At 46.5% G+C, this 18,960-nt stretch overlaps 1 long non-coding RNA gene across 7 annotated transcripts in view; it reads left to right on the top strand.

Annotated features, from left to right (window-relative positions):
• Positions 1 to 18,722, top strand: part of LOC141585337 (uncharacterized) — a 128,523-nt gene extending 109,801 nt beyond the window's left edge. For 2 of the 7 annotated variants that reach the window (XR_012518742.1, XR_012518736.1), the window contains 3 exons: positions 3,761 to 6,826; positions 9,382 to 9,981; positions 10,184 to 18,722. This is a non-coding gene — a long non-coding RNA (uncharacterized LOC141585337). Of the gene's footprint in view, positions 1 to 3,760; positions 6,827 to 9,381; positions 9,982 to 10,141 lie in introns of all 7 variants that reach the window. The other 5 variants (XR_012518738.1, XR_012518740.1, XR_012518737.1 and 2 more) reach the window with 5 other exon arrangements.
• Positions 18,723 to 18,960: the final 238 nt, after the last annotated feature.

Below are 18,960 nucleotides of genomic sequence, written 5' to 3'. Positions count from 1 at the left end.
CCAAGGCCTGTGAGGAGGAAGGAGAACTTTCAAAAAGAAAAATTAGGTCTCTGCTACTAACCAGAAATGCCCAGCCAGGCCTTTGAGGTCTCAATGCCAGTCAAGGTTTTCAAACAACCCACTTTCCAAATATACATTTTGTCTGACAAGAAAGCGTTTTGAGTTCTGGCAACAGAAATGTGAGAGCTAAGGCAAAAGAGGTGGGCATGCAGGAAGAATTGAGAACAGCTTACCTGCTCCTGCAGGCAGAGCCCAAGGGCCCCCTCTGTCTGGGTGGGCAGTCTCAGGCTTGCCTGGACGGTTTGCCCCCAGGGTCCTGGGCAAGCAGCAGGATAAGCAAGGTCAGAAAACCCGTGAGTACTGACCCTGAGGTCAGGATGTTTGGGAAAAAAATGGAGACAGGATTGTTTTGTTCATTTATTAATAGGCATTTGTTATATACCAGGTAAGGAAATAATCCTCCCATTGTCAATATATCTTAATCCCCCTGTTGTCTGTATGTCTTCTGAGGCTTGCAGGGTAGGGAAATGCTCTGTCAGATGAAATCCCTTTTCAGAGATAAATGCAGATGCACCTCCTTTTACACAATGGGCATGACCCTTAAATGAAATGTGTCACACACATGATATTCAGGACAGCAAGGAAGCTTGCCTTTTCACACAGTCCTCCTAGAGCTTTTGAGGACGTCACTCCCTAGGTGGTTTTTGTGTAAATTGAGTTTCCATAAAGGTTTTTCTGCAATTTTCTTGGTTTCCAAAATAACAACAAATACTATTCAGAAAAGGTAAACAGCTGACAATCCTTAGTGCCTCAAGTCCTAGCCATCGCTGATGATCAATACTCATGGGACCTTCACTTCCTTGTTACCACTCCCTTTCCAGCTGCCCTCTACCAGCCTGGTAACTGAGATTACCACAATTTTTAAAAAAGAAAAAAAAATCCAACAACTTTAAAGCATTTAAAATTCAAATAAGAATTAGAAAAGCAGAGTTCTAAGGACGAGATCAAAAGCAGTTCTCTTTCAGTTGTATGAAAGTGTCACAGTTAAATCCTTGTGAATAGAGGAACCCAAGAACTTCCATCCTTCAGACAGTCTTGAGAGTATTGAGCATAACTCTAGAACCACCCAAAAGATAGGATTTAGACAACTTCAGTTTGGCCAAAAAAGAACAACAACAAAAAAAAAGCACCACTAGGTAAGGCATTAAATTCACACTGTGGAAAAGAAGAAATCAGAAATTCCCTCACTGATGCTAAGTAGCGTTCAGGCAAAAGCAAATTTTCTGACAGTGAATCAACCACTAAAAAAAAAAGCTGCTTGCAGCACAGGGCACAGAGCAGACTTCTCAAACACTGGTGCTTATTATTCTGCTTCCAGCCTTTATTTCTCCCACCCCTCCCCTCTGAAAGCTGTGCTCAGATTCAGCAATCCATCCACAGAAGAGCTATGCCTTTCCAAGATTAATTACAAGCAGGGGCCACGTGTCTGGGCTGGATGTGTGATTGATCCTGCAGGAGGAAATGCAATGGGAAGCTAATGAGAAGCTAATGCTGCCTTTTATCCAGTAAGCAAAGTTCAGAGGTGTTTACATTCTGCTAGTTAAGCAAGACCTAAGATGAATGGACTGTCTTCTCAGCATGAATTCTCACCAAGGCAATACCTACATGTCTCAGAGGACCTCACCTGAGCCGCAGAGGCCAGAGAGAGAGTCAGAACTCCTAATTTTGCAAATACCTTGATTCCGTCCTGTTTTAATTAGCAAACTGATTCTATCCAATAGATTGGTTAATGAAAACTAGATTAAGATCAGTGCAACAGAATTGGGATGTATAGGGTTAGAACTGGGATGTATAGACCAGTGAGCAGTATGGCAACTACACAGGGGTCCTTGCAGCTAATTCTATCATTGGCAGGCAAGAGAGTACTCTTAGCACACTGGGTGAAATGTGCTAAGATGCTGGAATTTCCTAATTTCTACAGAAAAGGAGTCTTGTTTTTTGCCATATCTTCTCCCTAGGAGAAAAATTAAAAACTGAGTACCAGATTCATCAAAACAGTCAAAGGAGGAGGAAAATACTGCATGTGGCATAGCTATTCCTTGGAACAAATAAATGCTAAAGAGAGTTGGTAATTCAGGAGGTCCACCCTCAACTCCAGTGCCCATCAGATGAAATGGCATCACATCAAAGATGTATTGTGTAGCCCTGTAGCCTGGAAAACCCCTGGTCTCTGTGGCCACTTGCTAGCTATGGGTAAGCTAATTGTCATTTCTAAGCTTCCATTTCCTTAAGTGGGAAACTGGTAAAACAGTACTATTTCATCCCAATTAGAATTAATGAAGATAATGAATGTGAAGCACCCAGGCTGGCAGCAGAAACATAGTAAGTGCCCAACTAATCATAAGACTTTATTTATTAAACATTCTAGCAGCACCTGGGAAAAGCAGGAGGGAAAAGGCAGTGTTCAGTGGCCAGGTTGGCAAGGGAAGCATGCAGCTCTATTGTGTAGCAAAATACTTTTCATACAGAGGGCAAAAATCCTGTCCTAACCCCTCTGACACCGAATAGGTTTAATGTCCTGCCCTCACAGTTAACATGGTGATGCCTAGGCACTTAACTCAGGATGCACATTCAGCTCCATCCAAACATGGGGCTTTCAAATGTATACATGCACACCAGCATCTAAAAACCACCCATAAGCCCTAGCAAAGATTAGAGTAACACAAAAAGAACTGTATAGCATTGAGGCTATTGGAGCAAGAAATCAGCCAGGGTGAACTGTGGTTTAGCAGCAGTGAGCACCACCTCATCTCAAGCGGCTGCGTTGGAAGCCAGGCCCCATGCTGGCAGCTTTCCCTCCCCAATCCCACGTAACTCTTAGAACATCTACAGGAAAGCTGTGGGAGATGAGGAGGCAGATGGATGGAGAATCGGAGAGGGAAGCCCAGGTGCTTTGCAGGGGCTCCATAGCCACAACAGCCATTCTTTATGGGGCACTTACGGTGTTCCCAGCAGCATGCCATGTACCTCACGTGTACTTTTTCATTTAATCCTCACAGTAACCCTGCTGTGTAAAACCAAGTCTCGCCATCACTAATGTGGGGATTGTAAGAGTCTCACAGGTTAAGTAACTTGCCCAAAGTCACATAGCAACAGTCCTAGGACTCAGGCCCTGGGGAATCTAATCACAGGCCCAGCGCTTATCCTCCCCAGAATGCTTCCTCACATCCACCAAAGGCTACCGGGGTAACATAGAGGCCAGTGGAAGGCATGGAGAATAGAGAGGCATCCTTGCAGCCAGATTTCTGTAATTCTCAGAAAAGAGAGTACAGTTCATATCTGAAGACCCTAAAAGACATGCCCATGTGGAATTTTACCATGTATTCTGCATATGTACTGTGCAAATGTCAGTGAGTTTTGACAAATTTTCCAGTCTATGCTAATATCAGCTTACATTTACCCACTGCCTGCTATAAGTGTACCAGCACTGTTCTGAGTGACTGATGTGTATTAACAAAGAATCCTTACAGCAATCCTATGTGGCCGGTGCTGTGGTTATGCCAATTTTACAGATGAGCAAAATGAGGCCAGAGAGGTAAAGCAACATGCTTGTTGTCAGAGAGGTAGAAGTGGTTCAGCTGGGATTTGAGCCTGAGCAAATGTGGCTATTAGGCCCACCCAGGCTCTTAACCACACTGGGACATGAACTAGAAGAGCAATGTACTGTGGGGCCTGGAGAATCGTCTCCTCCCTGTTTCAGGTGAATACCTGACAAAGGTGACTGCAGGAAGGGATGTGCCTCATCTAACAATTCACGTCAGTGATTCCATAAGCCTTTAAGAGGACAGCACCAAAGGTAAGAAGTGATGGGCATGCTTTCTATTCAACCATCCTCAAGCCCTTTACGTCCTTTATGATAACTGTGAGGGTGAAACATTAAACCTATTTGGTGTCAGGACAGGATTTTCCAGCCTTGGAAAAGAGATGTTTAGCTGATCTTCCTGTTTTAACCCTTTTCACTTAGCATGTCCAGCTGACATTGGGTGGGGCTGCCAGAAACGGTTTGGAGGCATGCTGAGTGCCGTGACATCCTTGTCTGAAAGACATGGCCGTTGGCCGGTGTCCAACACTGCAGTTGAGTTTCAAAGCATTTAATTGAAATAATTTTTTTTATAGAAGGGGGTGGGTGCCAGAGTAGTGGAAAGATCTTGGCAAAAACCTTATATGCACTTTTTCCACCATTGGATTGACCAGACAGGGCCACAAAGCTGATACAACAGGATTAGCAAAATTGCATTGTTGGACATAGGCACAGCGTGACAGGTGCTACAGCAAAGGCATTTGGCAGGATTAACCTGCCAAGGATAAAGATGTAGCAGACAAGGGGCTGAATTAATGGACTGGCATGACCGAAGCAGGGAAATCTATTTGCATGCGATATTAACTGTGCTAATAAACTCTGGGCTGGGCTCGGCAGGCCAGGCAGCCTCTTAGAACCAGGAGTTTTATTTTTCACCTAGAAGGCTTCTGCCAAGATGGGTTGTTTTGTTCATTTATTAATAGGCTGTAAAACAAACAGGGTTTACAGGTTGCCTTTTGGATTTTTTGCCATCATCTTAAAATAGATGTGTTGTCTTAAATGCTTACAATAGCACGTGTGCTTTACTGACCATGTAAATGATCCTAATACCTCAGAATTTGGAAGCCAGAAGGTCCTCCATATAGAAGGCCACTGTCTATGAAAAAGCAGTGAAGAAACACAGATACAGCACACCCTAGAAAACATCTGCTTGGGATAGGTTGTCTTCTCTGAGTCTTATATTCTGATTTCCTGAATGTCAGGGGGGGTCTGGAATGAGCAAGCAAGATGCCTACGATGCAAAATTTCAGGAAGCACCCGTGGTCTGGCTCAGATGAGAGCAGGATGAGCATGGAGGGTGCCTCTCTCCTCTCACCCTGGCTCCATCCTGGCAACAGCACAACATCGACTCATTCAAAGCATCCACCCATTCAAACCCATGAGTGGACTTGAATACACTTTACACTGACACTAACTGCACTGCTGAGTGTTGGGAGGTGGTCCAGGAAGAGTTTTAAGAGACTGGGGAAGGGAGCCAGTCAAGGTTATCCATCAAGTTACTGCTGCTGGCACATGCAGACCTCTGTGAGCTGGTGTAGAACACACCTCAGGGTTATCCCACCCAGGGGGCCAGAAAGCCAGATGTTTATCCACCAACTCCTGTCTGTCACTGGTCAATGCTGCTTGGGAATGCTAACTCCTTGGCACTCAGCCAGCCCACACGCAGCCTGAACATACTCCTGCTCCCATTCCTGACCCAAGGAAGCCCCTAAGCCAAGAGTTGCACCCTATATATAGGAACAGAGGTGCTAGGCACCAACAGTACTGGCCACATGGACAAAATTTAATTTTCTTCAGATGTCAAAGCCACATCAGACTCCCACTATGCTTAGGCTCATCAGGAACATCAGTTTTAACAGAGCCCTAGATTTAGAGCAGCAGTTCCCAAATCTGGTTTATCAGAATCCTTGGGGTTGGGGGATGAATTCCTGGACTTCACTCCTAAGCTGACTAAACCAGGATCTGGGAGTTGGGGTCCAGCCCTGAATCACCCACTCTTCATTGTGCAGGCTTCCTGAGCTGGCCAGAGTCAGTGGCTAATGGCAGACTCTGAATGGAATTCATGCTGATCCGTGATAACCCTAGGAAGTGGTTGATGAGGAAATACATCCTGCTTTTCTGTTGCAGTCATCTTTTTCAAGAACAGGCAAAAAATGTTTTGTTGATTTGAGACCTCTGATGTTATAAAGCTTAGAAAAATGTCATGTCTTTGGTATTGCCTACACCAAGCAATCGTTATGTGATGTTTAAAAAAAAAAAAAAAGTTAGCTGGCCTGATCCTCCCAAGCCAGTAGTGAAGGAAGACTAATTAGAAAATAATAATAGATAAAAGGTCTGGTTAGAATTAGCACAGGATTATTGGAATACTAGATATCTTGCATTCTCTTAAAGTGCCCTTGGAGTGGCTGAGGTCCTTAAGGAGGCAATAGCAGGCAAAAAGTCCCTGAGGTGAGAGGGAGCTGGGTGTGTTCCAGCAGGCCACCCCATCCAGGGGCAGGTGAGGGGTGGGGTTCAGCCCACATGCCACTCAGGAGGTCACACACCCTGTCAAGTGGCAGTGACATCTTCTTGAGCTCAAAAGAGGCTCTATCCACAAGAAAGGCCTGCTTTTTTTACATTGCGGAAGACACCATATGGTCTTGCTCTATGTTTCAAGATCTGAGAGAACACAGCCAGAGCCCAGGAGCGGGGAGTGACGGTGGATGGGCAGGGAGGGCTGGACCCACAGGGCCTTGTGGCCTTTTGCAGGGAATTATTTTATTCCATGTGTGATGGGGAGCAAATGAAGGTTTGAAGCAGGAGAGAGACATCTGATTCATATTTTAAGAGAGTCAATTGGGCTGCTGTGGGAAGGTTGTGTTAGCCGCTTACCACCTGGACCAGACAAGAGGTGGCGGAGTTCTGCACTGGGAGTCTGGGTGGCCATGGAGATGAAGAAATGCACTTAATATGGCAAAATATTGAAACTTTCTGGACATTCTGATGATTCTTAGGGGACACAAAGAACAGATTTTTACCATCATGGTCCCCTCACACCCCCCGCTTTGCAGGACCTCCTCATGACATGGAAGCACATCCAGGCTGGAGGCCCCTGTGTTCCAGGTGCTGTGTCGGTGCTGACTTGCCCAGTGACTCCATGATGGCTTCTGTCCTCGAGGTCACCATCGACTGAGACAGACTGAAAAGGTAAATGGAAGGACACAAAAGGTACAAGAGTCAGAGGCCAAGCCAAGAGTGCAAGCTGAGCAAGGGGCAAGGAAGGCCTCCTTGATGGCTGGCTCCAGACCTGGGACTGCAGAAAAAGGAGTTTTCTGGATAGAAAGGGATGTGGACCTTCCAGTCAGGTTCAGATCCACAGAAGCATGCACACATGGTATGCTAGGGGGCACCACTGCACCACCGGGCGGGGACAGGCTAGAAAAGAGGCTGCAGGATCTGGGACTCACTCTCTCCTGGGGCAATGGGGAGTTTAGGAGAGGGTGAGTCAGATCAGCATGGAGTTAGCCTAGAGTCAGGAAGATGAGTTAGGTCTGACAGTCTATTGAAGTAAAATTATTCATTACAGAACAGAACTGTGTATGTCCCTAAAATACTAGGTGCCATATTTATTCTCTTGAGGGATTCATCTGAACAGTTAGAAAAGAATAACTGGGCCATTGAGTCTTGGTTGAAATGATTCATTCATCCAACCAGTATTCATCAAGCATCTCCCACATGGCCAACGCTGGGGACCCAGGTATGAGGCTGGAGTCAAGTGAAGAAGACTTCACTCGCATGCCATGAGAAGTGCTTTGAAGGAAGAGGATCAGATACCTGTAGAGCATGTGACAGAGGAGACAGGTCCGGTCTGGGGTTAGGGGTCCAGGAAGTGACTGGAGTTGAAGCTTAAAGGAGTTGGTATTCAACATGCAGAACTGGGAAAGAGGTATTCCAGGCAGAGGAAGCAGCTTGTGTGAGGGCACTAGGGTGGGAGGGATCATGGTTCATATGAGAAGTTGAAAAAGCACAGAGAGAAAGGAGGAGAACATGGAGGCTTAGGGGAGGAAAGAGTGTGAGGCTTTGCCAGGCCTGGGCCTACCCTTTAAGGTGCCAAGTCCTGGAAGCATTTAAAGATAAAACATGATGGCCATTTGTTGATGATTTATTGATCTCTCTGTATCCTCCTGGGCACTGGTGGATTCTCAACAAAACCAAAAGTGGAGTTGGCTGCAGATGTGTCCGTTTATGGCCTCAGCTTCTCACCTATTCCTGAGTCACCTTTTGCCCCTCTGACACAGGGATGGGATAATGCCAGGATATGGGTTTATGTTGTTTAACTTATTGGAATTTGTACAGGTTTTACCTGGTGCCAGCATGACCTTCCCATGTACTCTCTTGGTCAGCAATTCACAGTCTCCTTGCTTTACTTTACAAGGAGTTAATCCCACTTTCTGGCACTTGCTCATTCTCAAAGTGAGTGGTGGTTGGTCCCCCCGCCCCCAAGACAGTCCACAGAAATTCCAGCCCCCTGGGAAAGAAAAAATTCCAGGTCTCTACCTGATGCTTGGAAAACCAACCATTAATCAACACCAATGCTCATCAAATATGCACATTTATGTCGTATTTGCTGCATGCCCAGTTTTCTGATCTTATTATTATACTCTTTTGCAGATAATAAAATTGAAGCCCAGAAAGGTTCAGTAATTTACCCTAGAAACACAGGTAGGAAGAAGTAGAGTCAGGATGCATACCCAGACCTACCTGTTTCCAAAGTCCCAGCACTGAATCATGGTGCCACACAACTGCCCACTTATCTACACTGCATGTCCAGAGAGCAGTCTCCCCGCATACAGGGCCGGAGGTGTGGACTTAGCATCTGCTCTGGGCTCACCTTCACAGATGAGCAATCTGAACAGGGAGAGGCACCTGGACGTGTCCACGTCCACCAGGGAAAGGCAGCTGCGCTGGAGCTGGGTCCCCTCTCCACCCCGGCTCCTCCTGCTGCTCACTGACTGCATGAGTACCTTCATCCTACAGAACTTCCCATTCCTGACCCAGTGAGCAGAGATAGTTGATGACCCTCATGGAGTGTGATGAAGATTCAGTTATTTCAGGAGTGTGAAGTACCTAGAATGTCTGGCACTTCTGCCCCAGTACACAGTAGCTGACATCTGGTCCCATGTCCTTCCTGGGAACCTGGCAGGAAGAAACTGGCCTGGGAACCTAGCTTCCCAGCCTGGGATTCTGTGGGCCACAGAGGCCTGGTATAGAGATTATAGTCTAACATCCCAGCAGAGATTCTTTGATTGCAGATAGGAAAATCCAGACATTTCTGAACTCGAAGGCCATGGTGATTCACATGGCCTGGTGATTATGACTGATGAATTACTCAAAGTTTCTGCTTCCCCCGACTCTCCGACTCTGGCAAGAACTTTGGCAGAACTTCTATGCCACATCCAGTACTAGGAACTTGCCAAGTTTGTGTCCTTAAAATAAAGTGGGTTCCAAGATAGACGGCAGAAAGTGGGAAATGTTATTTTTCTTGGTTGGGTAACTAAGAACCACACAGCAGGCAGGAGCCATTTTGGGCCAAAGAGCTGTTCATTTAAAGTGTTTATTGACACCTGAAAATAGGGATTAAACTTCAAATGCTATTTTCACGTCAAGTTTATGCTATATAATTTCATAATGGTGATGAAATCCAGGCAGATACCAAAAGGAGAGTTTCCAAGTGATCTTACTGCTGGGTTTCCCTATTACAGACACTCAGGATCCTGGACCAGCTGAAGCCAGGGGAGGAAGCACCCCGGCAGATCACCTGCTGATGGGAAGGCAGGCACCATGATAGTTAAGTGTTTCCATGTTGGCTACCTGGTTTCTTTTCAGCCAGTCTCAGCTTTGGCTGGCTTGTATGACTGCCTTAAATCTTCGGAGGTCACCCTTACTTTTTATTTGAAATGTGTTCCTGGCTCTAGAGGACTGAGTCAGGGAGATTGCTCTGCATTCTTGAGGGATTCCATTTTGACCCTGCTCATCCTCAGTAGACATGGGAGCTATTCCAAGCATAGACTTGCAGGTTTGGGGCCCTGGACAGCATTCAAATCGAGAGGTGAGGGACAGCCAAGGCAAAGTTCTTACTCAAAATTTGCAGTAAGAACCATATCTGGTTTCTATATTTGACAACACAATAATGGGATTCCCTACATTTCTCCCAGAAAAGCATCAGTGGGGAAAAAACTTTGTTCTGGGAGGTGCAGTGATCACCAAATACTATGAAGGCCCATCAGTGGACATACTCAAGCTGTGGAGGGCTCTGAGCATTTGTTGAAGGCAAATCTTCCCAGAGAAATACCAACACACAGGTAAGTCTGTGTTCAGGATCTAGGACTCCTTGGAGCCATGGATACCCCTATGGGATGGGGGTGACCCCATGGGATGGGGAGGTTCACAAAAGTCATAACAGAAGTCTCTCAGGTGGGGCTGGGGAGGGCAGTGAAATGTTGGCATCTGCTTGCTTTCCAGCTCTCACTTCTGGCTGTTCTCTGTCCTCTCCACCTCATCCAGCAGCACAGAGGCATCTCTGTGCCCATCGGCCCACCCAGAGACCTCCCCAGCATGGTGTGGTGGGGCAGCTGGTGTTGTGAATCAGGCCGTTGCCAATCAGAGAACGGCTACTTCACAACACCAGGGCCGCACCACACTACAGGCAGCATTCCGGCTCCAGAACCAGCAAGGGCACCCACTGGTGAGGCAGCCACACCCCCCCGCCACAGAGGACCATCGGCTCCAGAACCCAGGCATGTGGCTTTCCAGGTCTGGGCTGGCTGCTGCATCGCCCCTGCAGACACTGGCTTCCTGAGGCTGCTATTTATCCCCCAACACAAATGTTCCACTTTTAAAGAAAAGGCCACACCTGGTAACATTAGCTTCCTACAGAGAAAATGGTGCTACCAGGCTTCCCACTGTGAAAATGAAGTTATGGGCCATCAGGAGGGTTCAGCGCCACTCAATTGAACATCTCCTCCTAGGTGCTGAAACACACAGTGGTTGCAGAGCGGGGACCTTTGTTTTGATATTCGGTGATGGTAGCTTTGAATAGGGCAAAATAGAGGGAAGGGAGGAACTCATAACAGGATAGGATGGTGGCCTTAGGGGCACTCCTGGAGAGAGGAAGGCTCTTTGTGGCCATGTATACAGGTAATGCATCTATTTCTCAGCCAGGGAGAATTCCACAGCTGTCCATAAGTGCATGTCCCAGCGACCTGAGGGCTGGAAAAGAACCAAGCATGGGACTGCTCCTAGGGCACTGATCTGCCAGACACTCCATCAGAGGTAATGCTTTCCATTACTTGTGCTGACAGATGGGCTTCCTTTCCTCAGGTCCTTACAGCATGGACCCAGCAGAGCTGGAAAACTAACGAGGTCACTAGAGTTGGGGTAGCATTTTGTGCCTAGCTTAAATCTTATGTGTGACATCACCATTTTTCAGAGCCCAGGCCAGAGTTTTCAAGATGGAGTGGCTACGTTGGCTAGTGTGCTTTATAAAACACTAATAAAAAGGAGAATGTTCCTCTCTCTTGCTTTCTATAGGACAGAGATCCAGAGCCACTCTGATTAACTGAGGCCCAGTTTGTATAACCTCAGTGTTTGTATAAGGTTCTTGCTGCTCTGAAAACCAAAAACAAGCACCATGCAAACCTTGCTTAGCACCCAGGTTACATAGAGGCTGAGTTAACCAGAGCCACCTGCATCTGTATCACCTTAGAATTCTGGAAGGCAAGTCTGCTTCTGTGAAGTTCTATCCATCACCCCATCCCCATATCATTAAGGGTATCTCTGAAATTTGTACTAAATTATGATTGGGGACAAATATCTTCAAAACAAAATGGTCTGTTTTCAGAAAGGGCTTCTTGCTGTCTCCTGAGAATTCATCCAGTTACCAACTCCCCTACCACGAACAGACTCTAAGCTAGATTCACTCACGGTGTGGTCCATGGGCGGCAGCTTCATCATGCTGGAAAAGCAGGATCCTAGGGACCACCGTGCACCTGCTGCATCAGAATCTCCAGAGGCCAACCTGGGCAACATAGCAAGACCTCATCTCTGCAAAAAAAATGTTTTTAAAAATTAGCTGGATGTGGCAGCACACTCCTCTAGTCCCAACAGCTCCTCAGGTAACTGACATGGGAGAACCTTTTGAGCCCAGGAGTTTGAGGCTGCAGTGAGCACAGATTGTACCACTGTACTCCAGCCTGGGTGACAGAGCAAGACCTTGTCTCAAAAAAAAAAAATTCCAGTGGGGATAGCAAGCTGGTAGGAACTGTGTGTTACAGGCACTCCAGGAGATGCTTCAGAACCACTTCTACCCCTTTTGGGTCTCCCTACAATCTCTCCAGCTTTCATTTCAACCTCCTCTCTTCTACACATTATAACCAGAATGTTCTTTTCAAAATGTACTTCTAAATCATGCGAATGCCTCCCACTCCTGGCCTTATAACTGCTTAAAGAGTTGTCCTAATGCTAACTTTAGTGGGACCCATGAATGACATGCACTCCCCTCCCCACTCCTGATGTGTCCCTCCTACCTTTCCATAAGATCTCTCTGGCCCCTGCCTCAGGGCCTTCATTCAGCTCAGCCCTATCTAGAAGGGTCCCACCTGCCTCCAGATTCCATCACTGATACCTGACTGTCCTCCAGGTTTCAGACAGAGCTAACTCCCACTACCCAGAAGGCCAGATCAGGTAACAGCTCCTCCATGTGCTCAGCAAACTGAATTCCATCCCTTCAGAGCATTCATCTCATTTTGTCATTACTCATTCATTAGTGGGAATCTTTGCTGAATCTGTGTCTTTCTCACTGGCCATAAGCTCCTTAAGGGCAGGGACATCTAGCTTCATTCACTGCTGTACCCTCCAGCCTAGTTCAGTGTCTGACACTGAGTAGACACTGAATAAATCTGTTCAATGAATGGATAAGCACAGCCCAAGCCCAGTGTTCTTCAAGGTCAGACACTCTGGCTCTTTGTTGAAGCCCTGGGTCTTTGATCCTTTCAGTGTCATCATCATTAATAGCAGCAGGCAATTACAGAGTAGAAACTGCCAGGCACTGCCCTGAGCCCTCCATGTGCATTTAGCCATGTACTTGGTGCCTCCATTTCCTCCTTATAGGCAGGCAGGTCATGTAACCACCCTATCAGGTAAGTACCAAGACCACACCATCCATATTTTTGGTGATTTGGGTCACTGCTGTTTAAACCCAGGCACTGTGGCCCCAGAGTCCATGTACTGAGCCACTGCTCCCTGCTGCTGAGGAGCCAGTGTGAAGGGGACAAAGCTGAAGATAGACGTCCAGGGCTGCTTCCAGGGACGAGCAAAGCCTTCTCCATTCTCAGAGGCTTCCACTCCTGTTTCTTAAACCAGGTAGACCAGGCAGTATTCTCCACCTTGTGCATTTGTAGATTCTAACCTTGTTTAAAGCCCTTCATAATGGAACCTGATTTTAAAAACCTAACAAAATATAAAATGGGGTCAAGTCCAGAGAGAGAATGAGAGAACCATTTAAGATCCAGAGGATGTTCTACTTAATTAGTTTTGGTATTCAGCAGGTGAATTCATTCAAAGTTTGCACAGTGACCTTCAGAGGTGAGGCTGCAAAGGCAAATTGTGCCCCCTCCACCTGCCTCACCCCAACCCTGCCCAGAACTGTTTACTCAAGCCTAGCCTATTGGGGGCACAATCTTAGACTGCCTCTTCCGCATGCTTAGATCCAGACGGAGCCCCACCCAGGGCCACAGACCTCCATCCACATTGTGGCTTCTTCTCCAAAGTGCATTCACCTCACTGAGAACAGCCTCTCCCCTCCTTAGCATTCCAGACCTTCCATTCAGGCTGACTTCTTAATGCCACCTGGCCAGAAAGAAACAGAGTGTCCATTCCCCCTTTTCTAAAACCTTGATTTTGTGATCATTTGAAGCTCTGAGTTTAGAATCTCTGTATTATAATTTCCTTGGGATCCTACCTTTGCAGCTAGCCACATTCCAACTTAAAAGACTCTCTCAGGAGGCTTGTTGTAGATAACCAAAAACCCCAGTGATGTAGGGAGCTCACCAGACATACACTTTTATACCTGCCACCTTGTCTTAAGCTGGTTACATCTGCTGACCCCAGTCAGCTCTTCTGGGAAAAGCTGGGTTTGGAAAAGGAGTTCCCCGAGTGTATTTAATATCACATAGAGCAATTGTTCTCAAAGTGTGCTCTCTGGAGCAGCAGCAGCACCCGCATCTCCTGGGAACTCCTTAGACATGCACATTCTCCAGCCCCACCCACCCCTGCTGGGTCAGCAGCTCTGGGGTGAGGCCAGTGCACTCAACTTTGAGAACTACCAAAATAGCGTAAAAGATGGGGGAGAAAACCCCTCAAGTATCAAAGGTTAGAAGGCCACAATAGTGGAGCGTCTGTGCCTGCCATTTGCAGAAGTGTGGAAAGTTTAGGGTGTTTACTGTATGTTGAATAATGATTCTCTCAAAACTTTTGTGAATTGTAAAAGTAAATCCCTAGAGAGGCTGAGCAGTGATAACCTGGCTCTTCCCATTTTCACCCGCATACACATGGCCAGAACATCCACTTACCCTTCACAGCAGGGGAGTTGGAAGGTAAAAGTAACCTTCTATCAATATAAAGTCTAAGATTTTATTTATTAAATTCTTAACACAGTATATGGCACAGTTACATTTTAAAGGCTTTTCACTTCTTTAATCTGAACCCAAACCAACCCCATTTTAAGGAGAGGAACTAGAGGCAGAGAGACTGAGGAGCCAGCCTGTACTCCAGGGACGAGAGGCATTACTTGCTAGAGCAGAGATTGGAGCTCAGCAGTCCTCCCAGACCCACACTTGCCCTTGCTTTTGATTTTCTATCTCCCTAATGAACAAGTGGGGACCATAAAAGTCAGCTGTGCCCAGCTTAGAGCACCTGGGTCTGTCTGAGCAATGAAAAGCCATTTGATTGGCAGCCAACTTGGAGAAACCCTGACCCTAAAATGCCATGAAGACCACAATGGGCAATCATATCATTTCAACTTGACAAAATTTGTTGTACTTTTATCTCGAGGTGGACTTTTTTTTTTTTTTTTTTTTTTTTTTTTGCTAGTGGTAGGGGTAGATCTCCTTGTTTTTCTGGTAATTCTTGCTAGCCGTTTACCTTAGACCTCATACGTGGTCTTTTATATATTCCTCGTGAAAGCCATAACCAAAGACCTTTTCAACCCCAAGCGTCTCTCTCTTGGTAGGTACTGGCTTCAGGCAAGTAGCTTCTCTCTTTAAGAAAATATGGGGCCGGGCGCGGTGGCTCAAGCCTGTAATCCCAGCACTTTGGGAGGCCGAGGCGGGTGGATCACGAGGTCGAGAGATCGAGACCATCCTGGTCAACAAGGTGAAACCCCGTCTCTACTAAAAATACAAAAAATTAGCTGGGCATGGTGGCGCGTGCCTGTAATCCCAGCTACTCAGGAGGCTGAGGCAGGAGAATTGCCTGAACCCAGGAGGCGGAGGTTGTGGTCAGCCGAGATCGTGCCATTGCACTCCAGCCTGGGTAACAAGAGTGAAACTCCGTCTCAAAAAAAAAAAAGAAAGAAAATATGGTAATTTGAGTGTTTGTCATTGCTAAGAGGCAAGCATTTCTACATACTCCATCTCACCAACTGCGGTAAGACTATCAGCAAAACTGCACATCACTCTGCTGAAATTTCAGGAAAAGTTTACAGGTCTCGAGGAAAGAGTTGAAGTCAGAAAATTTCACCTTCATGTTAATTTTTGATAGATTTTGTTAAAGGGAGGGGCAAAAAAAATTGTTTCACCATTCCCTTTGTTTTCTTTAAAAAAAAAAAACTCAGAAGAAACCTCACACACAGACCATGAGAGAGTTCGAAATCGCTATTTTAAAAGGCATAGCAGGAAAGAATTTTGATAGAAAAGTAGAGCAAAATAAATAAGCAGTAAAACCTCATTCCTAACCATATCCAGCTGCCTGACATCCTAGTTTAGTTCTGGAGACTTGGACCACTGCTCTCTAGTTCTAGGGGTTGGCACAGCAGCCAAAAACGAGAACAGAGGCTGAGCCCCAACAGAAGATGAAACTTGGGAGCAGGCCTCAGCTCTGGGAAGCCTCACTTCCTGGGACAGCAGGTTTGGGTGCTGTAGAGCCCAGGGCTAAGCGCCTGCCAGCAGTCCATTCAGTCATAGTCTCAGATGAGGGGCACCAAGGTGGAGCCCACTGAAGCAAAGGAAGGATCTGTGAGGGACACCTGCAGCCTGCTGCAGAAATGTCTGCCCCCAACACCTTGTCCTGCTGCAGCTCCATCTCACAGTTGGAGAAGTGGAAGCAAAGCAAAGCGGCCTGTCCTAGACCACACAGCCTGGCCCTCTGTTTCCAGAGCCAGAGGTCTTTGTGCTCTGGAACAAAGACAGTGACCCCCACTGACCCACTGGCACTTACTGTGTGCTAGGGACTTGGCCTGTGTCATCTCGTTTTGGCACAGAGCAGCCCTGGGACTGGAAACAGTGTCATCATTCCCATTTTTCAGGTGAGGTACAGGCTCAGAACGGTCCCAAAACTTGCTCATGGTCTCACAGCTGGTGAGTAGGTTGTCAGACTCCAAAGATGTGTGCAGCTAACCCTGCCCAAAGGGACTCCCTCCTCCCTCCTTCCTGGGCAGCTCTCCAGAACACCCGCCAACAGGCAACATAGGTGTGATTGCCTTCCAAGTTTTCTACCTGCCTTCAAGCTTGAAACACTGGAGGCTGATGGAAGAGAGCACTGGAAGTGGAGGAAAGAGAAAGAGCTCTGCCTTCCTGCGGTGAAGCTCCAAGGTGGTTTCCTCAGGCCTGACTCCAGCTGGAAGGAGCCGTGTGTGTATGTGTGTGGGCATGCATGTATGTACGTGTGTGCCTGTGTAACTGACTTTGTGACTATGAAACTGAGTTAATACTCTTCTGTCTTTGCCTGTTTCTTCTTGTACATTGCCTAGAGGGATACCCATTTCTGTTTAGAGCCACAGAACAATAGAAAATGACACTGTTCAAGGACCAAAACTTTTAAAAGACTGCTGACATACAGCACAGAATGTGAAAGCCCCTGGGAATCTTATCCCTAGGGATAAGCACACGTCATTTTTTATAATTTGAATTTTTTTATGATTATAAAAGTCGCACATATTTAAAGATACTTCAAAACAAAAATAAATGCTTCATTGCTCAGGTTACCTTGGTACATGTAAAGTCAAAGGCCACATCCATCAATGCAACTTGCTACATGGATTACCAGATCTCCCCACCATTGACCTCTTGATTTTTTTACTCTGAGAGCAAACAGAATGGGCAAGGACTGACCTGAAATCCTTTTGAAACATAAGCTGGATCCTAAAGCTTTGACCTCCACTGCTCACTGCCACATGGAATCCATCTCTGTGCCCCACTCCGCCCCAGCCCCACTTGGCCTTCCTGCTGCTGCTCACACAGGCTACACCTAAGCCCTTTGCACACGCTGTTCCCTGCAGAGGTCTCTCTTCCTCTGAACAAATGTGGGACCCATCTCTGCCAAGGCTGGGAAGCAAACAGCCCCTGCTTTGCCTTGCCAGCCTGTGTCTGTACCATTTCTGTGGTGGCCTCTCCCAGCAGCTTTCACGTGGCATTTGAGCTCTGGGAAGCTGGAAGTTTGTTGAGTCCATTTCCCTCTTTTTGCATCTATGGACGATAAAGCCCCACCGGCGAGGGTTTTGACAAAAGGAAAAATGCCTTCTATTTGGCATTGTGACGCAGAGGCTGTCTCAGACAAGCCTGGGAATTTGGGATATATCTTGCTGAGCCTAGAGACAGAAAAGAGCTTCTAGGCTGCCTTCCCTGAGTCCCGGGCCAGGCCCCTTCAGGACACACTTGCATGGCACCCTGTTCTTCAAAACACTGCACGCTAATGACTGTGCAAAGGATTAACTGACTTTTCAATATTGTTTTCTACAAAGTGAAAAGCTTCAGAAGGACAAGGTATGAGTCTGTTTTGCTCTTTTGCCTCTCCCAGCACATGGCACAATGCCCAGCACATAGTGTTTTGAGAGACAGCTGACTGGCTGTCTCATACAAGGCCCTGCTCCGTTGGGCACAAGGGCTGCTTAACACATTCCTATGCTACAAAAGATGGGAAGTGCTCCTTTCCCCCAGGAGCCACCAAATAAATTCGCATGCAATGCCAGAAAGAGGACAGTGCCAGCTTGGGGAGAGAGTACCTTGATAAGGCACTGTTTCTCTCCATGGAGACAGTGTGGAATGATAGGGATGATCTAGGACCTAGAGGAGCGACCTTAAGTCTTGTAGCCAAAAGCCTTCATACCTGAGCCAGCCAGTACTGTTATGTCAGAATTCTCACCCATGGCAAGAAGCCTGGAGGTATGGAGTCCAGAGTTGATGCATTAATTTAAGAGTGTCATCAAAAGCTTAGACTTGATCCTTCTGCTGCACCACCCTTATTACCTTGTGGTCACAAGGGGCTACTGCTGTTCAAGTCATCACTTCCACATTCCAGAAGGAAGAAAGGAAAGGTAGAAGGGCCAGAAGCATCCCTTCCTTTTATCAGGAGGCATTAGCTTTCCCAGAAACTTCCATGTCCACCCAGCAGACTCCCACTTATATCTCGGTAAGTGGAACGCCTATCACCTGGCCACGCCAGCAGTCAGAGAAGCTGGAAAGGTGAGCATTCAGCTATAGAGAGTGGAAACAAGCAGCAGGGGAAGACAAGTCAGTAACCACTGTAGAGTTCCCTGGCCAGCAGCATCTGCCAAAACTAGGTAAATTATTCAAAATAACAGTGTTTTGTGGATTTTCTTATTACAAAAGCAATACATATAGATTGTTACTTTAGAAAATAAAGATTTTAAATCTTCAACAAGCCCATTACTCAGAAGTGACCACTGTTGTTCCTGGTTTATTAGCCATCTAGATCTTTGTATTTTTTTTTAACATGGATGGAACCACAATACGGGTTGCTCTGAAATTAGCCTTTGCATGTGGCATTGTGAAAAATCTTTCCAAATCATTAAATGTTCTCTGCAGAATTACGTTTTATGTATTTGTGTTCCATTGAATAAGGTACATAATTTGTTTATTCGGTCTCTTGGTATTGGGCATGTTTATAAAAGGAAAATGTGAGAAACCGACACTAGTGATTCTCCCTGTAGGTAAATCTTTGGCCCTGGTTGTCCCCTTCTAGGAACGTCCTAGAATATCTACACATGTGTACATCTTTAGAGCTTTTAAAACATCCCACCAAATCGCCTTTCTAGATGAACTGTTCCA

This window comes from Saimiri boliviensis, chromosome 8, assembly GCF_048565385.1.
Source record: "Saimiri boliviensis isolate mSaiBol1 chromosome 8, mSaiBol1.pri, whole genome shotgun sequence".
NCBI classification, from domain to species: Eukaryota; Metazoa; Chordata; class Mammalia; order Primates; family Cebidae; genus Saimiri; species Saimiri boliviensis.
Note: the sequence above shows the minus strand (reverse complement) of the source record. Positions and strands in the feature narration are given on the sequence as shown.